The sequence below is a fragment of the Stegodyphus dumicola genome, chromosome 4 (genome assembly GCF_044657685.1).
Source record: "Stegodyphus dumicola isolate Sdum_Otavi_A_Nest chromosome 4, ASM4465768v1".
NCBI classification, from domain to species: domain Eukaryota; kingdom Metazoa; phylum Arthropoda; class Arachnida; order Araneae; family Eresidae; genus Stegodyphus; species Stegodyphus dumicola.
In genome coordinates, this window is record NC_140771.1 from 110959310 (window position 1) to 110981010 (window position 21701).

The window sequence follows — 21701 nt, forward strand, 5'->3', positions numbered from 1 at the left end:
AAGTTAGATATTTAATCGTAGGAACTGTTACTGAATCACAAGGAACGTCTCGGAAAGCAGGACTTTCCCTCAAGACTAGCACGATATAAAACACCGAGCCAGATAAAGGCAAATATACTAACTGCAAACAAGGTGCATTCTCAAAATGATATTTTTTCTCATGTTGCTTTTTTCACGATTATTTCCTTCTCATTGTTTTCTCTAAACTATGTTCTCGCCCCTGAGAGAAGTTCTCTTATGATTTCAGCGTTATTAATAAAAGCACCTATAAGTTTTTCTTAAAGGTTTGCAAAAAAGATAAAAAAAAGAGGAAATGAAATTAGTCTATTTTGATTATAAGTTAGTTAAAAATAAGGAAACTTATATAAATAAAAATATTTACCATTGAATAAGCAAGTCTTTTTAAATAATTAAACAGCACGTTTAAAATACGAAAATGAGAAATAATATGCTACATATCTGTTATTGTCTTACGGCTAAAACCACAATAGTAGTAACCTTTAATTTCTTTTATATAGCACAATACTTGTAGTTGTGCTCTAGCAGTTCTCGCAAAAGATATTTTTTATGCGCAAATTGGACTTCTTTATACTCAAAGTTTTAAACTTAACTATGCAAATTTTTCATCTAGAAACGGAAGTTTTGTAATGAATAGTGGTATATTTAAAAGAATATTAATATTTTTAAACTTTTTTACAATAGTTTAGGCATAGTATTTACTCTTTAATCTCATAGCTCATCTTCGAAACACATATATAAAAACAGTTTCAAAATGCTCCAAGAAAATGTAATGCCCTGATGCGTAAATCAAAATGGGAAGAATATTTCATAATTAGAGAGCAGAACTTTGCGCTATGTCAAAGATGGGTGGAACGACCATCCTGTGCCATTTCCGATAACAAGAGTTTTGGTAAAGACAGAATATGCTAAAAGAAATTAATTGGAAAGGGTAAAATTTTATCAGCAATAATTAATAAAAATTTAATATTTCATTAAAGCTTTTGAAGATCTGACCGTACTTTCCTCCTTATTCTTTTAACAACAAAAAAAGGAGACCCAAAATCGTATGACAAGACTGGAAAAAGAAATAAAAACATCTCACAACATTCTGCAGTAGAGACGGGAATTGGGACATCTTATCTATTGCACAACATCTGACTTCTTGATCAATAGTATTTAGCATTCGATGATTCATAAATAAGTCATTTCATTCAAAATCTCTTGTAGTTAATAGTTTCCCTCTGTGTATATGATTTTCTGTTAATTTTTTTTTCTAATTAGACAAATTTCAAAGTTAGTTTAATAAAGGAAGAGTAGCGAAAAAAAATTCCCGTTTGGAGTAATGGTTGGGAAGAAATACTGAAGTCAATATTTATATAAAATCAATTATAACTAGAAGTTATCTTAGGGAATTCTCAATAAAAGGTTATTAAAATAAAGTCTGAAATATTTACTTGTTCGGAATGCTGATATAAAATAAATTGCGACAGATTTACTGAAATAAGAATCTTACAGATGTTCAAGCTTTTCAGACTTGTGCCAAAAGATAATTGCATCATTCCAGTTTTTATGATGAACGAAAACAGCCGCCGTTTTTGTGGTTTGTGACGCAGTTGGATCATCGAAGCAAATCGATTGTTACAGATTTTGGTGGCAGTACGGGATGATCGTTATGTATTAATGAAGAACATTTAATATTTATAACCTTTATAAACGATCGATTGAGATTGCGATGGGCGCAGTGCAAAAGAAATTCTGTCCATTATTATGCTGTATTTGCTGGAGTAAGATATTTATAGGACTGGATTTTAATGGACTTCTGTGCAATATCCATATTTAAGTGTGAAATTATTTCAAGGAAAGCATGTAAATTTTCAATTTAGGTTATTATAAGCAGGTTTACGGTGTTTGTTTTGTTGTCATTGCAGAGTTAAGTAGTAGAGTTCCTTTAGATCTGTCACGAACTCTTTCTTTCTTCACAATATTCTCTTGCTAAAATTAAGAACCTATTTTTCCTTTTCACAATATTTTCCATAGAATGAATATTGAAATTCAGGGTACTTACGTGTTGGTGCAAACACTTTGGCGCAACCTGGCGTTTTTCTACAGATGAAAAAAAAAAAAAAATTATTTATCGCGTGCAAGTTAGCGGATTTCGCTTCCACCCCCTCCTTTTCATTTCTCTCTCTCTCTCTCTCTTTTTCTTTTTTTAATTCTCAACCTATTGATACTTACCATAAATCGGTAAACATAACCAACATATGAAAAGATGCATGTGAAAAATACTTTATCAATTTAAAATACAAACTTGAATTATTAAATAAGGATTACGTGATATATTAAAAAATAAAACACATTCTTTTCAAATGTTTCTGCAATTTTTTCCGCAGGTTATTCTTCTTCCGAAGTACACAGCGATCTCTTTTCACTTAAAAAAGTCAATACCTGTTCGGAGATTCGGCTTAATGCAGTCCTTGAAAGCAGCAACCATCTATAAAACCTATTTCCTCGTTTTCCCTTTAGAAAATTTTCAGCAAATTAATGTATTCCTGCAGAAATTTTTATCGCAATTTCTTCCATTGCTGGCAAATTCCTAAGATTCTGTTTTAAAACTGTGTTTAAGGCAAAAATATTCCATGTTCAAAAGATTTCTTTATAAAATCGTTTGAACATGGAATACGGCAATAAAGAACACGTAGGAAAATGGCTGCGTTGCTGATAACATCAGCATGACCGCCGGAAAAATGGTTATGCTCCTGATTGCCATAGTTTTGCAGATTCTAAAAATGTGGTGACTTCTACTAAGGTGGTTGCGTTAGTATGTAAGTACAAAATTTGGTGATTTTATTGCACTTTCTACTTTTGTTGTTGCTCGCGCGAATGGCAGTTAGAATAAAACTTTAAAAAAATTTTCACAAACTCCCCTTTTTATGAAACGTAAGATTTACTTAAAGAAATACCCAATTTTTTACTGTTGCATTCTGATGCTACAAAATATCACCATAATCATATGGCCTGACATTGATGAAATATTTGTCATTTATTTACAGGATCTACGATATTTTTGCAGTACACATTTTCAAGCAGAACAAACACTGCACAGAAATCTGGGACTATTCTCTCGCATGAACCAGCATAGAAACTTAACATTTAGCAGAATATTCATCACTACATTTATTCCCCGCAATGTAGAAAGTTATTAAAGGCAGGTCTTAAAGCAGTATCTAACACAAGAATTCTTTTCGCTTTGTCACTAATACTTCTTGTATTGTTGCTGCTTGTATCATTCCTTAACTTATAATGCTTTCTCTCAATACCTCGCCTACATCATCTTTAAAATTTATATATGACACCATAGCTCTTCGATTATAAACCTGAAGTAAGTCTTTAAGCTTTGAGAAAAAGGGTTAAGCGTCAGCTAGTTAGCTCACTTTTATGTTTCATCCTGGCCTGCTTTCGTTTTCGCGCAGTTTCCGTTGTTGCATAAGAATGGTAACAGTAGATCAAGGTCACGCGATTATCAACAAGATGAGTAACAAGATTGTTTTACCCGAAGGAGAAAAAAACTACTGGATAAGGAAACGATTTCGCGGCATGCTTCATTACAAGTTTTCTATTGTCAAAATAATAATAAAAAAAAAGTACGAATTCCTCTCAGATTAAAAACTATACATAATTTTTTGATTTAAATAGAAATGGTTACGTTTAGATCTAAGATCCTAACAATAAGAGTCAGACTGTATGGCAGTTTTAATAAGCTTTCCGATTTTTCGTTTTAGGAACGAATTTTTCTCCCTAAGAAATTTCCACACCATTTACCACCTTTATAATATGTTAGTAAAACAGGAACTATTTTTTAATAGGATATTTGCACAGGAATTCTGTGAAAACTGAAAAAACTTTAAAGGAAAAGAAACCATTTTGCAGGAAGCATAATACTTTTTTAAATATTTGAGCAGACATGCGAAATTCGAAAGTAATGATGCTTAAGCTTTACCAGTATGTTAAACATTCTTTTTAACATAGCTCAGTATAAAACGAACTCAATCTCAGTATATAAAACGAACTCGAAGTCCCGAATATATTCACTTTATTTAGTAGTTGTAGATTTCTTATTAGCAATAAAAAGTCTAGTGTAACCTTTTATACTTTAGAGTAGAAAATCGGTTATGCAAGGTTACTTTAAATGAAATGAAAAGAAAAGACGGAAGCTAAGTAACTCAATGACTATCTGTTATTATGTCCCCTTTTCAGTCTAATACGTACTTCATTTAAAATGCAAAGGCGGAAACTCAATCTGATTTAGGAAGATAATATATTTTTCATGTATTGTGAAATAAAAAACAAAATAAAACTAAACTGTGGCTGAAAACTTATTTCTAAGTAAAAAATTAGCAAAACAACAAACTTCTATTTGGCTTAGGTTTTAGTCAAGGCTTTATCGATTTCGTACGTAAACAGATACAGGTCCTTCTTCATCAGAAGCAAAGAAATCTACGACGAAGGGAAAGCCACGGTTATATTTCGAGATACTGAAAATACTCAGCCTTCTAAACATGTTTTTAAACTGTTTTCTAGATTATTGAGTTCTCATTATTTTACTACTTTTTATTTTATTTTTCTTTAACCTTTATTTATTATTTTAATTCATTATTTTTTTAATAATACTTACCCATTTGCAGTGTTATATAGTATATTTGTCAATTTAGTTGATCGTATAACTTACTTGTGTAAGCCTCGTTCTCCACAAATGGAGAACGAGGAGTTAAAATTAGTGTTCACACGCACACAAAAATGATTTTTGGAGCTTATTAAAAAACGCTTATAGTCTACCAGAAATTAAAATCGTTTTGTAAATCATTGAGCTGAATAGTAACAAAATTACAAGAAATATAACAGAGGTTCTCAAACACAGGGGGAATTCTCCCTTGGGGGGGGATTTCAGTGTTTCGGGACGAGAATGCGGTCAACTTTTTATTTAGCTCTGAAGTATTTAATTTTAGTTTATGAATATAAAAACTGCTTTTATTTAAATTTTGTTATTTATTAACATTTTGTATGCTTTCGTTATTTAATTTATAAAAACACGTTAAAACTAATCGAAATTCAAATAAATGTATGTATGCATTTTTCATGTTTTTGGAAAAGAAAGAGGGGGATGATTTTCTAGTAGTGGTGAAAGGCGTATAAGGAAACCAAACAGGTTGAGAACCACTGAAGTATAAGCGAATCATTTCCTGGAAAATGCGCCATATTCCTCCCTTAGGTGACACAGGTATTTGACCTTGGATACCTAATTGCAATCTAAGTAGCAAAAAGGAAGTTCTTGGTATTAGTTGCAAGTAAGAAAATTAATTTTTTATTAAATGTGAAGGGGGGGGGGAATATTATAATTAAAAAAAAAAAGTTTCACTTTATTGATTCATGCAGTGAAACCTGAAGTTTCAACGTAGGGTGATAGTTTTCAGAGTTGTTTCTGTGTAACTCTTTTGGTTGTTCTCAGATATTTGTACTTTCATTTATGATTCATACGAAGACCTGAAAATATAAAGTGAGTCAATATGACTGATTGATTTCAAACAGTTTTATGTCTGAAATTTATGACCAAAAAAAGACCCATAAAAACCAATATTCTATAAGCGTTTTAAATTATGTCTTTTATTATATGAATAACAAAAACTCGACAACCATATGCTTGCCGTATTTTGCCATTCTATTCTTTGTTATTTTCTACTGCGACTGATTCAAAGCAGCAAAAGCATTTTGTTAAGAAAACGTTCTGGGGACAATCTAAATCTCTCAGAGCTAAAGCAAGGCTTACATGCAGCTTTGGATAGGACTAAAGTGAGTTGGAATTTACGTATGAGAAGTGAGTTGAAGAGAGAAGTGTTGGAAAGCTTCTTAAGTGTGATAATACCTGCCACGTCCGAGTAAGCTTAACGAAGTTTCTGCACAAAGTTAATAAATGCAGGGTAAAATAAAATGGATGAAATACTTATACAAAAGTGCAAATACAAATTGAATAAAATAAAAATAATAAAGGCAATACAATCAGCGATTATCTAGCGTTCATAAAGACAAACTAGGTACAATAGGGAAAAGGGAAAATTATATGCGAATATTTTTAAAATTTTGAGAATCTAAGGCTGGAAAGCTAGGGGGGGGAGATACACAACAAAATAGCAAGAATCTTCTCTGTTTGATAAATTTTTGATGACTTGGGTGTAAATTCTATGGTCTGAGGTCCCGAGATATAGAAAATATTTCCAATCATTAAATTCAAAAGCCAGCATTTCGTAACTAAGAGAGAATAGAGATAGGAAATCGATTTCGTAAACTGTGAGAAGAAAGAGAACGAGAAACAAAATATGCGATAACGCGATACGAAATAAAAACAGTTGCGATATTAGAAATACTGTACATATCATGGTACAAACCATCCGTTTGGCGTTAAGTATGTAACCTATCAGAATTATCCACGTGGCGTTCCAAACATCCTTCTCCTTTTAGTGACGCACGCGAGCAGCACACTCATACAAGATAAAAGAACTGAAGCGGCGAATTTGGACTTTGAAAAGTTTTGATTTTCGATTTGCCTCTCGAATTCTACCAGATGCTAAAATTAACCACATTTTCCACCTCATACAAGAGTTCAGACTATTATTAAATCCACTGCGGATCATTAGACATGATTTTAATAATAAAATTTACCGTTGCGTCTTCTTACAGTGCCACATCTCTGGAAATAAATTACAGGTTTTTAGATTTTAGAAACATATTCGTATATCATTAAATTTTTAGAGGAAAAATTCCACACCTCTTGAATATTGTTTAGTGAAAGCATTCCCAGTTTTTTCCTTGCATCGAGCCCTGTTAAAAGAATGGTTTTCTTCATCGATCCCTTTAATTTGTCTCTATAATACACATTATGTTAGATAATCATGATATAATAAACTAATTGCTCATAAATAACATAGAAATAACAATTCGATTAAAACAAGAATAAAAGTTTTGAAGGAATAGAAAAGGTTTAACTGATTTATGTTTTATCATTATTTTTAATGATGCAAAATACTCAGGAAAAAAAATCACAAAAGTAATTGCACAAAACTTCGGTTTCAATTAATGCAGTGGTAGCGTTTCTGTATTGATTAATTTTTTTAATACTAGGCATGAATTATGTAATTTAATTCTTAAATCAACTTGTTACAAAATATTCAACCTGCTTTTTATATTTTTAGCCGCTCATTCTGTATAGTGGTTAGGTGACGCTGGTTGCCGACCCGATGGGACCAAGCTCGAATCTTGGAGAATGCATAATTATTTGTAAGCATATAGTGTCTGTGTGCCAAGAGGAGTACTCAAAATATACGGTGAGACAAAAGACCTCTCCAGATGGTGGTGGTAGGGATAAAGAGGTAGAAGACCGTAGGACAATCCTTCCAGCGTGTGCTCACTCAAAACTGAGGCGGGGGCTTAAGAATTAATTTCAGCAATACCTCTGTCAGTTGGGGCCCGTACTACAGCTACTATCTGCACTAGTTTCGAACTTCTTACCTGTACCTATTTCTAGTTACGCGTTCTTCTACTTTGTGTGTATGTGTTTTCTGGTTTGCTTTTTTATGTTGCACTTATTACATAAAAATTTATGTATTTAAAACAATATGCTAGTTGTTGTTTTTCAAAACATATTAAATAATTTTAGTGTATTTTTTCTTTACATTTATTTTATACGGTTTCTTTCTTATTACGTAATATTCTAGCTTTATATCGATAAACAATTAATTATCAATTTTATTTATAAATTCTTTTGTAATTAACGCGATCTTGAATATACCAATCAAATATGGGTACATATTCGGTTATGAACCTCCATTCGAGCCCTAGATCAACACTGATCCCCTTAAAATTTCTTCAGTCTCCCGGGGGTCAGTACTGATCCCACTAGGAACTCTTGACTTAAGCTTTCAATTAGAAATTATATCGATTTCCAACTAAATAACTTTTTTGAAATATGCAAATAAGTGTGCAATTGAGAAATCCAAAGAATATTCGTTAAAAATTTAAAAACTTCAGAAAATGCCTCTGTTTTCAATATAGGGCCTTTCAACATCGCTTCGACAGAGAAATTATTATCAATCACAAAGTAAATTTTGGTGGTTGTCAAGTAATATTTTTGATAGCTGGAGTTCAATTTTCGTGCGTCAAAATAGATTAATCGTAGTTTTTGCCGCTTAAAGGTTGCTTACTGTTTTTCAGACGGCAACAATGAAATGGGGTGCGTATTCTTTTATCCGAAAATGCACATTCGTAATTTGGCTATAAGCTTTTCTGTAATGTTATTCGGCACATACGCTTGTCAGTGCAGTCAGAAGGTTATTGAACACATGTCGCTTCAAATGGCATTGAGTGAGTTGGTTGCACAGTCATTTTTGTGGTTTTCCATATGGGCAAAATACAGGGACGGCAGTAGGCCTTGGCAGATTTATGGTGCCTAAATTCTGCAGCCTCATACTTCTTTAAATTCTAAAAATTTTGTCGCTCGATGCTGCCACTCTTATTGAACTGATTATTATTGAGAAATTAGATAAGTGCTCATTTCTTTCATGAAGTCTTAGCCGAAGGCATCCGGCCTACCAGCGGCCGAGCGGTAAAGTCGTTGAACACTGGTAGTTCCGACCTGGGTTCGATTACAGGCGAACGGGCTAACTGCAAGGGCATTTTTGTGGTTTCCCAATGTATAACGTGTATACGAACCAGTTTTTCTTAGAAGGTCCTCCACGAAGGCATCGCTCTTTTTAGTCAGATAGCCCTAGTGTTCTTTGCCATAATCAAATGAAACCCAACCCAAGCACCCTAGGCAGATTGCCCTGGCGCATTTTCCTATGATCATACAAACCGATCAACGCAACTGGTATTTGTTTCTTTTTAATACTATTTTTCCTTTTCTTTTACCATCTATCTGTTTCTGATGAACTTTAAATTCAATTTTGGAGTTTATGCAAGCCTTCAATATGTCATACTACTGACAAGAATAAAGAGTATTTTATTTTTATCATTTATAATAAAAAAGCTTTTCTAATTAGTCTCTAAACAGAGGGGATCAGGACTTCATTTTGGTCATTTTAAGATTCATCCAATTAAAACCAAAAAAAATCCAGCCATTTTAACGAAAAACGGCAGCAGAATGACTCTTTGCAATTTCTCACGAAATTGTTAGTGAATATGATATCGTTCATCTGCAGAAAAAATAAGAAATTTAGTATCTGAATTTATACTTTAAATTTCTCCACATTACATACAAGTTGCATGATACATAAACATGATTGACAGTACCTCTGATATGTATTATCGCAGTCTTTCGACTATTTATTAGTTCAGGAGTATTTTATATTTTATAAATTATTTTAATTGAATTGAAACTTCGAAATGACTGTTAGATGTATTAGGAGGATGGTGCTTACGTATTATCCCGTCGACCGTGAACGTTGACTACCATCAAACTATGAAGGTTCGCGAAGATCCCGCCAAAATTTCGCCAATGCGAAATTTTGAACCGCAGTCCTGTCTGAAACTCCTATAATTAAAGTAACATCAGTCTCTCAGAGCAATCCAAATAGCCACTGCTGCGAATGTATTCGACCTGCTTCGTTTTTGCGATTCGTGGAAAGGCTTTAATCGATTTCCATTACTTTGTTAGATCCTCCAACTTTACCGAAAGCGCTGTAGAAAGCTCCAAACACACCACAGGTAATTGCTGCAATCTATTACTGTTTTGTCGAGTATATCCAGCTGTTTTTATCCTCCTTTCAACAAATGTTAATTCTTTTGACCTGCTGTAAATGAACGGGAGTTCGATCACAAAAGTTATTCTACAGCGTTCAAGAAAATTTTATCCAAGATGCAAGGTAAAAAATACAAGAGCAGTTAATTTATATTCTTGTTCATAAAAACAAGAGGTGACTTAGCTAGAATAAATTGTGGTTACATCAAACGAAAGTGCAAATGCTATGAATGTGTCATAACGTTACGCTTATCCATGACTAGCATTAAATTGTGTTGCTTGGCGGCAGTTTTACAGTCGACAGGATAATACATAAGTGTTATAAAAACCACTTAAAGTACGGGCAAAATTTCTGTTGCGAAAATGCGGTTAGAGTAGATTTAAGAGTGCCCCTTGGATTATCGTTGTTTCATTTATCGCCAAGTTGTTTGATTTATGGTAACCTGAGTAGTTGAATGCTATGGAAACTCTATTATGACGTAATTGGTTGCAGTGAATTTGAATACTGGGAAAAGGTTTCGAAAGTGTGTGTCGGAGTTTGGATGAAGTACGTTGTTATTTTGTGGTTTATATGGTAAAATGGCTGAATGTGGTAAGATTCATTTGAAGTTTCTGTACGATCTGAAACGAAAGGGAAAAAGCATTAATTGACTGATGTGTAAATAAAGGTTTACTTAATAGCCATTTTTAAGTGTCCTGTTTGTAGGAAGGAAATGCGTATGGTTGAACGTCGGACGATACCCGGTACGACAGAGGATATTTTGACTTTTATTTTTGTGAATTTATGTGGCGACTCCGATATACGAATTCTAGTTCAGATAATTTTAGGAAGTTTTTGGATGCTGTTAAGGAATTGTTTTTGACTCAAGACATGTAAATTCGTAAATAAGGTAAGTGTATATTTCCTAGGTGTAGTGCTAAGTTGAATTTCCTTTTTTATGTTATTTCATTGTTTAATTTAAAATTTAGTTTATTGACATTATATATTTTTTGTTGGCTACTCCTTTGATTTTTTATGTGAATAGATTGATGTGTACATGGACAAAGTAAAGGGAGTGCGCAATGCCTAGTTTGCGCAACTCTCTGATGTTTTTTCAAGTGAAAATAGTTCGATGTGTACATGGATACCGAGTTTGTGTAATTCTTTGACTTGTTATTTTGAATTTGTGTAGCGGCGATTTCTGGCGATACACAAAGCCAAAATAGCAAGTGAAAGAATTGCACAAACTCGGTGTCCATGTACCTATAAAAGTCGCCAATTATCGCCAAGGGGCACCCATAAATATTTTACCGAAATTGCTAATTGTAATATAAAATCTTAACCACAGGAGATATTTCTTTTTACTATATTCGGTTTAATCCTAGTACCCGGTGCACACGGGATTTGGGTACTTCTGGCGACTTTTATGATAAGCAGTAAAAACGGAACATATACGACAAGTAGAAACGGATATTCAAAGAATATATATAGTTATACATAGTATATACTATGTATATAGTGATAGTATATAGTGTATAGTATATATATAGACGTTCTTTGGGTCATTTTTTGGTGTTGGCGATAATTTTCAAAATCCCGCCAAGGCTGCACCGTATACTAGGATTTTACCCTATATTCTCGACGAATAGCGAAATTTTCAACGCTTGGTTATTCATTTTATTAAATATAACTTGAAATCTTTGTCCTTCATTTGGAACAGTATCATGTTCATCTTAAATTAATAGAATGTATTTTAGTTAATTGTTCAATGCAATGATGTTGATGAATGCAGGTAAAAAACTATATAATTCGAATTGCATTTTCTGTGAATTTAATTTTATACAAATTTCAGCTAACAAAGTTCTTCAAAATTCCGGTTTGAAAACGCTTATGAAAAAGAAAGTCAAAAATAAAGACTAGAATAAACACAGCTTACAAAGAAAAAATTTCTACAAGAGAGAAACGCTCACAAGAAATATTCACAGGAAGTTTAGAGCAGAAATATTTCGCATGCAAAAGATATCTGTTTTCCTTTTCACAATACCGTTTATTTTCTTTAAGAGTGAATTTTTCATTCCTAGGAAAAAAAGGATGATGGTAAGTCATCACACTTTTACTCTTTTTGTACAAAATGAAACATGCTTTTCTTGCAATTCAATTTCCTACGGAACTTCCACAATTATATGAAAAATATCTGGAAGATAATGCAAAATAGTAATTATTTGTTAAATATATTTAAAGAAAACTTAAAATCCTAAATTGAATATTTAAATATGATGTTTCTATATTTATGAGTTTGAACTTTTATGCATTACTTTTTAAAGGCGTGCAACACACACATAAAAAAAAAAAAAAAAAAAAAAAAAAAAAGAGAGAGAGAGAGAGGTGGGTTTTACATAGTTTTTATATAGTGGTTTAACTGAATATGAACATACTTCGTTCTTTTAAAACCACAGAGGACTTTATAATCCTTAGACAAAGTTAAAGATATACGTTGTATACAAGCATGTGATTAAAGCGTTGTTTTAGGTTCACTTATGGTGTTTGAACATAGCAAAGCCGTGGGAGCTGTTTGTCTAAGAGAAGGAATTCTTTCGTGGAGGTCTTTTTAAGGAAACCTGGCTCGTATTCACTTTTCACATAGGGAAAACCGAGAAAATCAACCATGTAGCTAACCAGTTTGCCTGTAATCGAGTCAAACCAGGTCGAACTATCAGTACTCGGTGGTTTTAACCATTTGGCCACTTGTGCGCACTTTCGGACTTGATTATGGAAAAACACCTTTATTGAAACTTCGAAACCTTGGCGTATCCTATTCAGGTAAGGAGTATTTTTATGCGGATTTTGTAAGGAAATGCCCATATTCATATTAAACATGGGAAAGCACAAAATTGCTTATCCAGCCAACTTGCTTCATGCTAGTCGAATTCGAATCTAGCTACCAGTGTTCAGCGGTTTTATCTACTCATCCAGTGATGGAGTGTATTTTTTAAATGAACTTCTGATTTTCGAAATTTCGATGAACCACGCTGTTTTTGCATCGAACTGAATTTTCAAATTTGTATACAGAAAGAAACATTATTTCGTGGAATAGTATTTACTTCTATTCTTATGAATTTTATTGTATTTTTACATGTAGATAAAGCTATTTTATCAGCTAAGCTTTTAGGAAATGCGTATCTGTGTAAATACTCGTATTATTGCTTCTATTAAATCCTACTATTTCCAGTAAATACATGCTTCGTATATTTTAAAAATGTTTCACAAGGAAATAACTCTAGGCATTAAAAACCTCTTGAGCAATTCAACTGTTATATTTCGCGTGAGATGTTTTAGGCGAATTTTGAAGCATTCGAAATTTATTTTGTTAGTGCAGCTTTGGTTTCTGTGCGGGAACACATAAAAAGAAATGTATCATGTTTAAAAAAAATTCTTAAAATCGTCTTAAATATTTGATTTCCGAACTTTTGCTGAATGCAGTATTTCTGTTTGCTTCAAATTAGCGAGGGCAATTTCTTTCATAGCAAAATTTTAACTACGAAACTAAACACTAAATTTAAAGTATCTATTAAAGTTTAAGCCTAGGCGAATTCTGAGTAATCCAAAGTATCTCAGCACTAAATATTACTGCGTTTTATTTTCAGAGTTCAAGAAACGTAACTTAGGATTTATATTTATTCTATTATAAATGTGAATCCTAAGAATATTTTCCTTGAATAAGTTTTCTTTCCGTTTCTTAAGTAAACTGAAACAGAGTTTTAAGATAGGATTGTTTGAATATGGCAAAGCACATGAAGACTATCTGCCTAAGGAAAGCTTTTTGTAGACAGCATGAATTCCGGGAAAAAAAATGACTGGCTGATATGCATATCACACGTAGGAGAAATGACAGAAACTAACCATGCACTCAGCCCATTCACCTGTTATCGAACTTGGGTCGAGCCCACCAGCGGCCGAGCGGTAAAGTCGCTGAACACTGGTAGTTCGGTCCGAGGTTCGAATCCCGCGAACGGGCTGGCTGCATGGGCGTTTTCGTGGTTTTCCCCATGTTTAACGTGTATACGAGCCAGTTTCCCTTAGAAAGTCCTCCACGAAGGCATCCTTTCCCTTAGGCAGATAGCCCTCGAGGCTTTGCCATAATCACACACACACGAACTTGGGTCGAATTCAATTAGCGGTTTTAAAAACTCGACCACTAGAAAGAAACAGGAGGCCAGTCTTTCAAAGTCTTGTTTGGAGAAATTTAACTGCGAAAGAAGACATTTGCATCGTGTCGGATTAAAATAAAAAGAGTAGAAATACAACTGGAAATTATTCCATGTTAAATCAAAATTTTGTAAAAATATCCGTGAATAGAAATGGCATATTTCGATATAGTATTTGTGTGACTTGACTTTCGATTTTTTGCAGTTCAGTGAGTTGAAATTTAATATATTCACAAGATAATAAATGAAACCAGAAAAAATGGATTTGTATTCAGAGACAGAGCTATCAGACAAAAGAGGAGAAAAAATTTGCATTTTAATGTTTGTCGAAATGAGCATTTAAACTCGATTAGAATCTGACAACTTATCCGCAGCACAGTTTTGAAGCTTCTGATAAAAGTAAATCATTTTCTGCCATGGTTTGACATACGTCTATTAAAGGTTTGGTAACTTCTATATTTTGTTTACATGCCTGGTAAGTTTCAGAGACATGCATTTGAAAACTTTGTTATAAACTTGTGATAAAAGAAGTATATAAACAAAGATTTTCGCAGTGTATGTTGATGGTAAACATTTTCTATATGCTAAATGAGAAACATTCTATAATACTGCGTAGTTTCATGCTTGGCATATTTGAAAATTTCACTTGTACATGTATACTCTTAATTATTATGCATAATGTTATGAAGTCTATTCAAGTTTACGTCATTGCTTAATTTCATTTCTGTCATAGCTAAGTTGTCGTTCAAATGTGATTGATTGGTTTCATAATTAAGACAAATCATGAAAGGACTATCAGCCTAAAACAGAAAGAGCGCTTCGTGGAGAATCTTTTAAGGGAAGTTAGCTCTATATACGTGCACATGAGAAAACTGAAAATTTTACGAATCCATTCCAATCCCTTCTACAGCATCTGAGCTTATATAAAACTGTGCTGGACCTTAACACCTGGCCAACGAAGTGCCTCTAAAATATAATTATTGATACTTTTGATTTGAAATTAAAGGATGTTTCTTTCATTCTTTTCTAGCCCACCAGCAACCGAGCGGTGAAGTCGCTGAACATTAGTAGATCGATATGGGTGGGTTCGATTCCAGGCGAACAGATAAGCTGCATGGGTGTTTTCTTCATGTGTAACGTGTATACGAGCCGGTTGTGTTTAGAAAATCCTCCACAAAAGCATCTCTTACCTTAGGCAGAAAACCCTAGCGTGATTTGTTCTAATTAAATAAACCAAACCCACTCAAGCCTTGTTTACTAAATTATGCATTGAGAGCTGTAACATTTTATTAGATGAAGAGAAGGTCTTAGCGTTTTAATAAAATTATAGCAATTTATAGCAAAATAACTGTCTTAGTCCTAAGACCGAATGTCGTAACATCTCGCAGCAATTTTATTTTGTTTCAACCGTTTGTGCTATATTCCTTTGCCTTCAGATAAATACCACTAATTTCATAAAATAATCTGCGTTTCCTTTTTACATTAATTTACACTTTACCATGTTGCTTATTTTTACATTTCTAAGTCACGCTCTTCTTCTCTCAAATAGATAAATTTATACAAAGAAAAAGCGTTAGGTCTATAGTTGGCGGCTGATTATTTCTGACTTTAGCACGATTACTTATAACGAGTTACAATATTTATGTTTTTACACCACTTTCAGGTACAATATTTAATGAACGATAACAATTAGTAAATTATAATAGCTTTCCGATTTATTGCAAGCGAATTTCATACAATCTGTTAGTGAATAAAGGTGCAATTTAAAAATCTTTTCAGCATAGTAGAGAACGTTATATTTGAAGAGGCATATTATTAATTATTATGTTTGCAATTCGCCTACGGAGATCTGAATTTAAGAGTTACGAGAAATTTTAGTTCATATTTACTTTTAGGTTGTGCAGTCAAAGATATTTTTAACTACGAAGATTACAGTCCTAGCTTGCCATATAAATTATCAGAAAACTAGTTGTGATAGATCTTTAAAAATTTAATAATTGCTGAAATTAGTTAAAAATTCCCTTTCTTGGTGAAGCGTGAGTAGATTTATAAGTGTCACTGGTCCTACATTACCCAAAAATAACACGTCGAATAACAATAAACTGAAATTTCAAACAACAGGAATCAGTGATAATTTTTATAAATTCACAGTACTAGTTTCGAAGATTTGACTGCGGAACGTTTTTCTTTAGCTGTATGTGTGAAAATGACGACATTCTCTAGCCAAACTTACTAGTACCGGAAATTTGTCCAAAATTACTGATTCATATTGTCTGAACTTCCGGTAACACTAGAAATTAATTACTAGTGTTATCGAAAGTAAGTGGATACTAGGAAGCTTCATTAAAAGTTAATGAATTTGCGAAAAATTCCAATTTTTTATTTTGTTTTAGCAGTACTTATCGGCTATAGGAATCATGTGTTAGTGACTGCTTTTTCGAGTTATCGCGATCGCGAACGTTAAGGCTATTATCATCATATTATTATAACATTAAATATATGATTTAAATGAAATCATATATTTAATTCATTCAAAACATATTTGAATTACAATAGATTTAAAAAGCTTTAATTAACAAAAGTATTATGGTCTGTTAACAGGAGCAACAACAGAAATTTGATGAAAACTTTATAATAAATTTTTAAATTATAATGGAGTTAGACCAGCATTACTTACAAAAAAATTATTGTTCCATCAAAATTTGTTGCGGCCATAACTCAGCTATTGCCAATAATATTCACCAAATTTATCCCAACCAGCTACACTTCGCCACATAAAGTGTACGAGATGCTTAATTATTGTATCATCCTCTCGATAAGACTATGTCATCACTATTTTTTGGAACTACAAGGAATCGAAAATCGGCTACGTAGTGAGATCAGGGTAGCGCCAAAAGCGCGGCTCCCTGTATGGAATATCAAAGATTGTCTGTGCCGACGAGATACGAGTTCAAGTAATACAAAACTTCATCCTCGCCTGAAACGAACTAAGTATATTTATCTAATTTGTCCAATTTTGTTTTATGGAATTCCTGTCTGGGTTACTGTTCCTAAAAGCTGTACAAGAAAAAAAAAAAAAAAAAAAAAAAAAACCTTGTATTTCAAAATAGAATCCTCAGAACTATCACAAATGCTCCCTCGTTTATCCGAAATCTGCAACTTCAAGAAGACTTAAAACTCCTAATGCACAAGACTATATTTTAATGAGTTTGCATAATTCCTGTATCCTAAATTAAAGTTTTCCATATATTGCTAATATTGCAAACTATGATCCTATGATTTTACAACCAGATAAGACCTAAAATTATTCATCACAATGCAATTTACTAAATTACATATGCTTTTAAAATTATAATTCATTCTATGTAACTATAACTAAGTCAATATTTCTTGTTCAAATTGAACTGAAACTGATAGGGTGGTAAAACGCAGGATTCTACCGTAGTCGGCAAATTCGAATCGCAATGAAGACACACCCTTCCCAAGTTGAACTACGAATAAGTTCTTTCTACTTCTATCATTGCTACTTTTATCATTGCAAAATTCATCCTAAGTGTTTCTTATAATCTTATCAATTTATATCTTATATGCATTGCTATGACACTTTAGATACGTAAAGGTCCATGACTCTTCGAATCGCGTTTTGTAATTTAAATTTCACCTCATGCATCATACTCCTCTCAAGTTTTGATTTTACCTCAACGATTTTTTTCGATGTTCTACTCGCCCTTATGCTGTGTGAAACTTCATTTCATCTTTAGCGCAATAAGTATCTCGCCTGCTTACCAGTTGGCTTCAGGAGCATTTCTCCCAGAGGATTATCATCGCCAGCTCGATGGCTGTCCTCTTCGTATTTGCGCTTCATGCTTAAAGAACACAGACTGTTTTTATCATGAAAAATATTGCTTTTTATGCTGAGCATATGCGCTTATTTCTTATTTAACGACATTGGCGTTTGAGCTATACCATCGATAGGTTAAATCTCTTAGTAGCTGCAAGCGTAAGCACCCATTGATTCACTCCAAGTAATGTCTCGCAATTCCTCATTTCGCAATTTCGCGGATCGCCACACCCTTTTTAAGGTTTGCGTATGCGGCCCGCTTTTAGGATTCCCAAAGTTATATCGATGGTCCACTTTCAAATGTTCAAAACCGGCTTCTTCTGATTTGTAGCTATGACAGGAATCTGAAAATATCGTTGAGCCGTCTTTTATGTGCGTAACAAGTTCTCGAGTAAGAGCAATTATTTTTCGATCGGGCACTGCTACGAGAAAGCATTCCTCCATTTCTCGGCAACTGCGGACGAACACTTATTGCTCGGGAAGTAATCGCCCGGAATACTTTTCCGTTTCGAAAACCGACTTTCGTCGATTGCGATTATCTTCCCTGTTCGACTAATTGTTAGTTTGGTACATTTATATTTACCGTATTGGCAACACCAAGTTCTCTTCTCTGTGTGCGAGCCATGGATGCCGTTGTAATGTTGTGCACGTGTTGTTAAGTTTCAATAAAAATGTTTTCACATTTTTTTTACGTTTCTTATTTTTCGACTTGCTTCTTCATATGATATCTATTTATTTAACATGGTAGCAGTTCTCGTGGTTTGTGAATATGAATGAAGAATTTAGTAGTTATAATTTGTTTTAAAAGTTACCGGTACTAGCGTAAAAATGGCATGTACAAGAAGCAGCGATATCCGCATACCGCTATTTTATGGTTCGGACTATTTTAATTGGAAAGTGCGTATGATGAAATTTCTTCAATTTAAAAAGTGTAAAGATGTGGTTCAGCGAAAAGTCAGTGAAAACGATGACGTGGAAAAATGGGAAGAAAAGGATATCCAAGCTACAAATTACATTTACGGCGCCATAACAAACAAGCAATTGGAATATATTCACGAGTGTGAGACTGCATTTGATATAATTACGAAATTTGATGCAATGTATTTAAAAACTTCAACATCTCTACAAATTGTTTGTCGAAATAACTTAGAATGTGTTAAACTGAAAAATTATCCTGATGTAAATATATTTTTCGATGATTTTGAGAAGTATGTGAACGAACTGAAACATGCCGGCGCCACCGTGACGGAACAAGAAAAATTGAACTATATGCTAAGAGCATTACCTTCAAATTACAGTCACATTGGTGACTTAATAGATGTATTACCAGAGACGGACAGAACAGTCGATTACCTAAAGGGAAAAATCAAATCAAAATTACTTGAAGAGAAAAATGATTATGAAAATTGCGCACCAGCAGAAAAATCAAATGTGTTCAAAATTGAAACAAGTAAATCGGGTCCAAAAGGGAATGTCTGTTATAATTGTGGAAAACCTGGTCACATTAAAAAGAATTGTTGGCATGTCCATCAAAGGAACTATCGTAGTAATGGCTCCACTAATTATCGCGGGCGAAGTTCTTTAAACAATCGAGGACGTAGTCGTGCTTTTAGTGGACATCGTGAACGTGGAGCATACTCTAACCAGAGAATAAACACTCATCAAGGCAATAGTTTTCATACCACTATTATTGAAAGTAACATGACAAGTTCCAGTGCAAATACTGTGACGAATAAAAATGAAATAAATTGGTTACTGGATAGCGGATGCACAGACCACATTATAAACAGTGATGAATATTTCAAAGAGCAAGTCACTTTGAAAGATCCTATTCAAGTGAAAGTCGGTGACGGAAGGATTTTGAAAGCTACAAAGGTTGGCAATATAATAGTTTCTTTTCCTGCATATAACTCTGAATCTATCGTAACATTGAAGAATGTATTTTATGTAAAAGAAATGAAAGCAAATTTATTAAGTTATTCGAAGATTACTGATAATCATAAAATAGTTTTAAAAGAAAAGTTCTCTAAAATATATGATGTCAATGGTTCATTAGTAGCAATAGTGAAGAAAGAAGAAAGATTATATAAAGTAAAGAGTTATGTTAAAAATAGTAAAATATTTTCAAATTTAACCAACAGTAAGTTAACGTTAAAAGAAAAATTGCACCGTTCATTTGGACATGTAAATTTTAAATATCTGGATATTATGTGCAAAGATCAGCTATTAGAAGGAATCCCTAAAGAAATAGAAACCGAATATATGAAGTGTGCCATATGTATTGAAAATAAAATGCACAATTTACCATTCAAGAATAATAGAAGAAAAGCAGAAGATATTCTGGAGATTATACATACAGATGTAAATGGACCTCACAGAACAAGTGGATGTAATGGTGAGAAATACTTTGTGAGTTTTATTGATGATTATAGCAAGTTGGCAAAAATTTATTGTATCAAATCTAAGGATCAAGTCTCTGATTGCTTAATTGAATATGTAAATGAAATTCAAAATTTAACAGGGAAGATTATCAAAGAACTAAGTTGTGATAATGGTAGTGAATATATGAATGGCAAGATATACAAATTTGCAAGAGAAAAAGGTTTCAAGATAAAGTCTTGCCAACCATATGTACACGAATTAAATGGTACTGCTGAGCGTTACAACAGAACTATAATGGATATGGCAAGATGTCTTTTAGCCAAAGTTGACAGACAAAGCAAAAGTTGACAGACGTTACTGGCCTGAAGTAATTAAAGCTGCTGCTTATTTGAAAAACAGGACATTAACAAATACTGTTGTAAAGAAGACACCATATGAAATATTTTTCAATAGAGGAAACCATCTGCTAATGAATTGAAATTATACGGAAGTAGAGTGTATGTAAGAATACCAGAAGAAAAGAGAAAGTCTAAGTGGGACAAAAAGACTGAATTTGGAATTTTACTTGGATATACAGAAATTGGATATAGAGTTTTGATGAATAACAGAATAATAGTTGCCAGGCATGTTGATATTATTGAAGAAGACATAATGTGTGTAGGTTGTGATGATGAAGATAAGAATGGTGATACAAATAAGAAGAATGAACCTCAAGAAGTGTCGTGTGAATCGAGTAATGATAACTCCAAGGACAGTGTGATAAATGAGGATGAAACAAAAAGTGGAATGAGACCAAGAAGGCAAATCAAACCACCAGTTCGATTTCATGAAGAATTCGGGTACTACTGTGTTAGTGCAAATTTTTGTGATGCTACAGTTCCAGGTAACTTTGAGGAGGCGACAACATGCAGTGAGGCTGGACATTGGAAAGAGGCAATGGACAGTGAAATGAACAGTCTTGTTAAAAATAACACTTGGACACTAGTGACTAAACCAGAGGATAAAGCAATTTTAGATGTGAAGTGGGTATTCAAAAGAAAATCAGGTAATGTTTTTAAAGCTAGATTAGTGGTTCGAGGTTTCCAGTAAAAAGATAGTATTGAGGATACTTACTCCCCTTGTCATTAAGATGCAAACCTTAAAACTGTTACTTTCATATTCTTGTCAGTATAATTTAAATATTCATCAAATGGATGTTGAGACTGCCTTTTTAAATGGTTATGTTGTGTCTGAGGTTTATGTTGAACAACCACAAGGCTATAATGATAATTCAAATAGAGTTTATAAATTAAAGAAAGCACTATATGGGTTGAAAGAAAGCCCTCGTGCTTGGTATGAGTGTTTTAACGAGTATATTGAGAGTCTAGGATTTCGTAGAAGTAAATATGATTATTGTCTTTATGTAAAATCTGAAAATGATGTATTCGTATATATTCTTTTATTTGTTGATATGTTGCAGAGATACTCGGGTAATTAATGATATTAAGGAACAACTACATAATAAATTTA

The 21701-nt window shown here is 33.1% G+C and overlaps 1 long non-coding RNA gene across 1 annotated transcript in view; it reads left to right on the forward strand.

Moving 5' to 3' along the window:
- The window catches only part of LOC118202715 (uncharacterized), a 104692-nt gene that overhangs the window by 62254 nt on the left and 20737 nt on the right, over window positions 1–21701 (forward strand). Inside the window, exon 2 of the long non-coding RNA XR_015040740.1 lies at window positions 11617–11861. This is a non-coding gene — a long non-coding RNA (uncharacterized LOC118202715). The remainder of the gene's footprint in view (window positions 1–11616; window positions 11862–21701) is intronic.